This window comes from Suricata suricatta, chromosome 10 (genome assembly GCF_006229205.1).
Source record: "Suricata suricatta isolate VVHF042 chromosome 10, meerkat_22Aug2017_6uvM2_HiC, whole genome shotgun sequence".
NCBI classification, from domain to species: Eukaryota; Metazoa; Chordata; class Mammalia; order Carnivora; family Herpestidae; genus Suricata; species Suricata suricatta.
In genome coordinates this window covers 73,906,803-73,913,642 of record NC_043709.1, presented here as the reverse complement: position 1 = coordinate 73,913,642, position 6,840 = coordinate 73,906,803, and the positions used below count along the sequence as shown (strand labels likewise).

Here is a 6,840-nt window from a genome sequence, read left to right as displayed (position 1 = left end):
GACTGAATATACTGAAGACACCTGACCCATACTAATCACTGTAATTTTTTTCACCAGGTATTTTAAAACGATTTATTTGAAAAGAAATGAATGATTTTTTGTTCTCAATAGTTGCTTTTCCCCAGAGTAATACTTTTAATCCCTCTCTCTTCACCTTACTCATGATTGATTTACCTGCATGGTTAGATAGTGACACTCTGACCATTGTTCCTTAGTTTTGGGGGTGTTTTGTTTTTGTTTTTTTATTTCGATTTTTTCATAGAATTAAAACCTTGTACACAAGTGGCACCTCTCCCCAGGATTTCTTTGCCTTGCCTTTTCCCTCCATGGTGTGGATTTCCTGGAGAGACTCTGTCCCTGCAGGGATAAGACTTGAATTTCTGAGAAGACTTAATTTAGGAGGGAAAGTAGCAGGAAGCCCATTTGGCCTTAAATCCAACCCACATTCTCCAATCCAGTCTTACTAGGAATAAGGCTGAAAGGCTGATACTTTTGTCTTCATCTGTCTGATTCCTGCATCTCTAAAATTGGTTCAGAACCCATTGGGGGAAAGGGGTGTGATTAATTATCACCCTCCAACTGCAATAACTGCCAAGCCATCTCTGCAGGGTGACTCGAACAGCAGAGAACAGCAACCTACAGGAAGAGAGATGACGCAGACCTGAAAAGATAAACACTGATGAACAACCTCTTAACTCCTTATTCTAGTTCCTTCTTCAAGTCCAGGTACATTTATTTGTCTCGACTCTTGGATTCCGAAGGACACAATATTTCTTTAGAACCGAATCTTCCTTTGGGACTTAGACAAGATCTAAAGAGCCTAAACTAATTTCAGGCTTCATTCTTCCTGCCAGCATGGATATTCCTAAATTCATATTTTTGTAAATTTGACAATAATGGATATTTTACTTATTGGTTGCTAGAAAACCTAGTCTCATATCCTTCTAAGAGACATTTAGACTCCAGGACCACTGAGAAAGACACTATTTGGGGACAGACTGATCTTAAGCTTATACTTCAGTGTAAATTCTTAGTATCAGCCTCAGAAATGAAGTGAAGAAGAAACAGAAATACCAGCAAAGGAATGCTACAGACTTGACTCCTGCTGGTGAAATCAGGATGCTTTGTCTTGATCCCATTCTTCTGAGTTCTAACAGTCAAAGTGGAGGGAATGTACTTCACACAGACTGCAAACAGCCCTCACACAATGATGGTACTGAGGATCATTTCAGCAGAGAAGACAAAGTGATTAAAAATTAGTTAAGAATGTGAAATAGGAGAACTTGCTGACTTTTAGTCACATTTAATGTCCTCTTGAGTCAATTCTGTGATTGCCTTGGCTGAGTTAAAGGGCATAAAATCACTTTAGCTGACTAGATTAGCCTCCCCGGGTTTTTAAATGGAGAGTTAATATTCAGGCCTTCTTAACACCCCTTCTCAGACCTATCAGAAAAGTGAGGTCATAGGGCAAATTGCTGTCTCAAAAATTGGGAGACAGACAGGCAGGTATAGAGAGTCACAGCTCACTATGCAGAAACCTATGAGCTGAAACCTTCACAGCAATCAATGCTGATGTAGGAAAACCTGAACTAGAATTGTCAAGTTGCTGAGGACTCAGTGTAGACAAGCCTAGGGATTAAAACTCCAGAGGGACCCAAGCAGACAAGGCTCCACACTTCTTGTGAGTTTTACTTCCAGGAGTTATACAGGTCCTTGCAGTAAATATCGGAGAAAAGTCCTCTTGTGCTAGTTTCAGGGGAAGGGGAAAAGAAACTATTACAAAGTATGTCAAAGCACTGTGTTCTATTTGGAAGGAACCAAGATATCCTTCAGGAGATGAATGGATAAGTAAACTATGGCACTTCCAGAAAATGAAATTTTTTCAGTGCTAAAAAAAAAAAAAAAGAAAGAATAAAGGACTATTATTTAATGCTAGAGAGAAAGGAGCTACTAAGTCATAAAAAGACATGGAAGAAACTTAAATGCTCATTGTTAATGAAAGAAGCCTATCTGAAAAGGCTACATATGGTGTGGTTTCAACTATATAACATTCTGGAAAAGGAGACAGTAAAAAGTTTAGTGGCTGCCATGAGTCACAAGGGAGAGAGAGATGAACAGACAAAGCACAGAGGGAGTAAAACTATTCAGTATCATACTGCAATAGTGGATACATGTCATTATACATTTTCCAATTCCCATAGCATGTACACCACCAAGAGTTGAACCCTAATGTAAACTGTGGACTTTGGGTAATGCTGTACTGATGGAGATTTGTCAATTACAATAAATGTACCGTGGTGGTGTGGGATGGCCACAGTAGTGGAGCTTGTGTTGTAGGCAGACTGGGGGTTTATGGAAACTGTCTGCATTTTCCACTGTTTGCCGTGAACCTAAAATGCTCTAAAAATAAAGTTTATTAATTAAAATAAATGAAAACAATCACCAGAATTCAAGAATGTCTAACTAGTTAAACACTCATTTGTCCAAGCAGGAATGATGGGTATTCATTTAACATGATCACAGAGAAGACAGTAGAGGATAATTTCCCAGGTTAGATTGCCTGATCTTGAGCATGAAATATTTTATATTTGAGGTGTCACCAAGTCTTCTTTCTTTCTGTTACGTGTAAGGCAGCTGGTACATATCCATGCAGAAATTTCTTGCATGTGGCATGCCAGTAATTGCTCCAGTTTTATAATCTCTACAAAGATAAACTTGACATTTATAGTTTAAAGCCCACACTCTCGAAGACAAAATTGTTACCAGAAAGTCAATTATCACACAAAAAACTTTTTTTCCAACTTCTTTTTTCCTGGAAGAATGGAGAAACTGTAAACTTAGAAAGAACTGTGCATGGCTGCTTGGCCACACTTGGCCCATTGGTCCGCTCTGCTGGCCCCACTGCAGTTGACTCTGGGAGGTTTTTAAAACGCTGAAGAAAACTGTCACCCCATTAACGCAATCCCAGGAAAGGGAAGCCCTGCTGTGTATTTCTATAGTGTCCTTGGGGTGCTTTTGTACTCCTAGGACAGCGAGTCCAGAGTCCAGATAAAGAACAAACCTATAAGCACGCAAGTTATGTTGAGAGGCCATAAAATATAAGGGAAATGTCACAAATAGATGGTTCATGGGTTGTTTTCTCCCCTTTTATTTTAGATTTCTCTTTGCCAAATCAAGGGATTATTCCATTGAAGTGGATCCTTTCTTCTTTTAAGACCCAAATCTCTAGAGTAAAATCACTGTTTTCATTTTATGGTTTTCTTTGGATCTGAAAGCACAGACACATATAAATCTAGACCCATATAAATACCAGGCGCATAAATACCACAACTGGGTTGTCTGCAACATTTTGCCAGGATCAGGATAGGAAAGGAGCTATTTCCTCTGGTACTTGAAATTATTGAGGTAAGTACTCCCAAAGAGGCAATACTTTACATCCATGTACTGGGTTATTTCAACCTAATGAAATTATTTATATTCCCTTAGACCTCTTTGGTTGTAACTTGTCTGAAAGTTTAACTTGAGGCAGGTAAAGTGAAGCAGAAAGGTATTTATTGATTAGCAAATTTCCTTCTTTACCTATACACCGCTCTCTGAATATCTCAGCAAGGTAGAAATGTTATGCTACTTACCATGGACTTCCACAGGAAAGAGATAATCCTCTTAATGAAAGCTGAGTAACAGCCCGGTTTGAATAGACTGCCTAAGCAAGGGTCAGTCACTTCATTGTTCGTAGGACGAGCCAGGAGAGACCTGAAGGCGGATTGTCTGGGGCCCCCAGATCTGCAGAGCAGTTGCTTCCTTCCCTCATTTCAGGCGCCTCACTGCCAAGCTAGGTGGTCTCTATACTGAGCTAAGTGAAAACTCCTAATTCTCTCTCTGAAAGATGTACAGATAGATAGGATTCATTTAAATCTAAGATAGGTATTTATGACAGGAAAAGGCCTTTACCAGAGGTTCTAATTAGAATCAACTTTCCCCTTGTTTTTGTCTAAAAGTTGGATAGTAAACTTTCCTAAAAGTTTCAAATTTTGTTTTCCTCAGAATCTGGTAGTTTCATAGAAATGCCATGTGCATCTTGCAAAAATCTGATTCAAGTTTTGTTTTTCTTAAGTTAACCCAGATCTATTTTAAAATTTAACACACACACACACACACACACACACACACACACACACACTGTGTGATATAGCAAATTCAACCTATGAGAAGTTTGTGAATACTGGATAAACTCATGGTGGGTCTGATTCAAATTAAATATTTTCTTGTCAACTTAACTTAACTGATGGGTTTCCTGATAGTATAAAATGAGTGTAAAAAATTTTTTTAAGTTTATTTATTCATTGAGAGAAAGAGAAAGAGAGAGAGAGTACCAGTGGGGAAAGGTCAGAGAGAAGGAGAGACAGAATCGCAAGTAGTCTCTGCAACATCAGTGCAGAGCCCAATGTGGGGCCTGAACTCACAAACTGTGAGATCATGGCCTGAGCTGAGATCAAGGATCGGACACTTAACCAACTGTGCCACCCAAGTGCCCCTGGAATGAGTTTTAAATATTACCATCTATGATTTTGGATCTGGATGATGTAGATGTTTCTTCATATTTTGCAAACAAAAGAGATGAACACTTTGGAGACTAAATCTGAGATAAGATTGCAATTGTTCTCTATAATTTTTCTTACAAATGTTCCGTTTGTAAAAACAATATTACAACCTTAATTTTATATAAATATCACACTAGTGCTCCACATTGTGGTTCCTTATATACATAGATACGAGTATGAAGTGATCTAAATATACATATCATATATTATATATAAGGGACAGTTGTATTGCCTGAATACCTTACTTTCAGGGCAATTCAGTTCCACGTGTCTATCATCTTATTTATTTCTTACAAAAAGGTAAGATTACCATTCTCAGTTTATAGGTCATGGAAATGACAAAAATTCAATGACTAGTACACTAATGGATTGAAGCCAAAGCTTAGTGTTTCAAATACCTCCCCAGGGACCATTCCGTCTAGTCATTTTTAAAAATTGACTTTCTAAAATAATTAGAGTCACAGAACTTAAAAAGAAATCCTTCCCCAAGGAACAAAGTTTCTGAAAACTAACCAGAGCTTTTGTCCTCTCCAGCAGCATTAACTTACAACAGATAATGAAAGGCTTCCAGCCCATCTGCAAAAATGCCTCTGAAGAAGAGTTCATTACCCACATAATCAATTTGGGAAACAGAGAAGGAGATGCGCTGAGGAGAAGAGAGAGAGGGTAAGAGAAATACTTTTAGTAAATAAGGTCATTTTTCTTGTAGTAATATCTTAATTTACAAAAGGGGATGAGCTTGAGGTGAGGGTGGCAAGAGAAGGGGGGAAATGGAGGGAAGTGTGAGTTAGAATGGTTGGTCTGGACATCACAGCCGCCCGAGGAGAAAACACTGACTTCTGCAATACTCTAGTAGAATTATTAGTGTACAGTGTTGTCAGTGTAGGCTGTACATCATGCTAAAATCTCAAATGAATGTTATCTCAAAGAGTAGAAGTGAGATTTGATGATGGGTCTAGGGTGAATATTAAAAACGGGTTCCGAGCTTCCAAATATTGACCACATTGCATTATGTTTCTCATCATTGAAGTATAATCTGAAATATTAATAAATACTGGGAAATGATAAACATGTTGTGCAGGAAAGTATTTTTATGTATAAAATAAGACCAGCTTCTAAAACTTGAAGACATTCGCCTTCAAAGACAGGCAACAAATTTATTAAATACACCTGGTTACTAAGCCTCCACTATTGAAAATAGAGAAATCATGTTTTTTAAAAATAGTGTGTTTCTTCAGGTTTCTAGAGGGAAAAGAAGGAACTAGATATGTTTTAAAAATTACATAGAGAATGACTGATATGAGAGATCTGTGGCACTGTATTTACCAATTAGGAGGAAACACTCACAAATGATGCCTATTATTTTTTTTTACTTTTAGTAAGAATGATATAATAACTCTAAAATAATAATTTCTTTCAAAAATCAGGACAGTACTTGGAATTTCTGTATTAAGTTCATATAACAATTACTAAGACCATGTACTCAGGCTCAAGTCTCCTCATGAATAGCCCATTTTTCACTTCATAGGATTATAGTTTGACTAGAGCTCCAGAGGATACCCACTTAAGCCTTGAAAAATCCCTCATAACTGGTCATCCCTATTGTCTCTAAATCTCCATTGAAGTATAAACAATGTCTTTTGTCCCAAGATGACTGATTTTAGTTTCTGACATCTACAAATATCACTTATTTTATATTGTGTCAAGTATCTACTTCTTTACATCTACCTCCTTATATCCTCCCATCAATTTTCAATCACTTATTTGAATGACTTAATATGTACATATAAAAATAGACTGGTTATACTTCCTATGCTGATCTTAAATCTGTGGTTGTCAACTCCTTTCCATGTCAACACTTGTAGAAATACTTCACTCTTTGAAGTAAATACAGAGTATTCCTTTATTTCAGTATGTGAAACTCCTCTTGGTAGATGTTTACATCATTTTTTTCCTTTTGTTTTCTTTTGCTTATTTCTTTTTTTCTAGGCTCACATAATTATTCATTTGCATCAGTACTTCTGAGACTCTTTGGTTAACACTTCTGTATTAAAAGTAAGTTCTATATTAAAAAAATAAATAATTGCCAGCATATGGCTATAAACAATGCAATGACCACTAAAACACTTTGGTGCCACTGCCTTAATGGATGGTTAGGTGTTGGCTATTTTATGCCCTCTAGAGTTCTTCTCATTTAATCACACAAGAACTCACAAATTATCCGGCAAAGACCCCTGTT

At 37.2% G+C, this 6,840-nt stretch overlaps 1 long non-coding RNA gene across 2 annotated transcripts in view; it reads left to right on the top strand.

The window, feature by feature from the left end:
• The window catches only part of LOC115303449, a 14,153-nt gene extending 8,886 nt beyond the window's left edge, over nucleotides 1-5,267 (top strand). The window contains exon 3 of one of the 2 annotated variants that reach the window (XR_003914067.1): nucleotides 5,139-5,267. This is a non-coding gene — a long non-coding RNA (uncharacterized LOC115303449). Of the gene's footprint in view, nucleotides 1-5,135 lie in introns of both variants that reach the window. The other variant, XR_003914066.1, reaches the window with a different exon arrangement.
• Nucleotides 5,268-6,840: the final 1,573 nt, after the last annotated feature.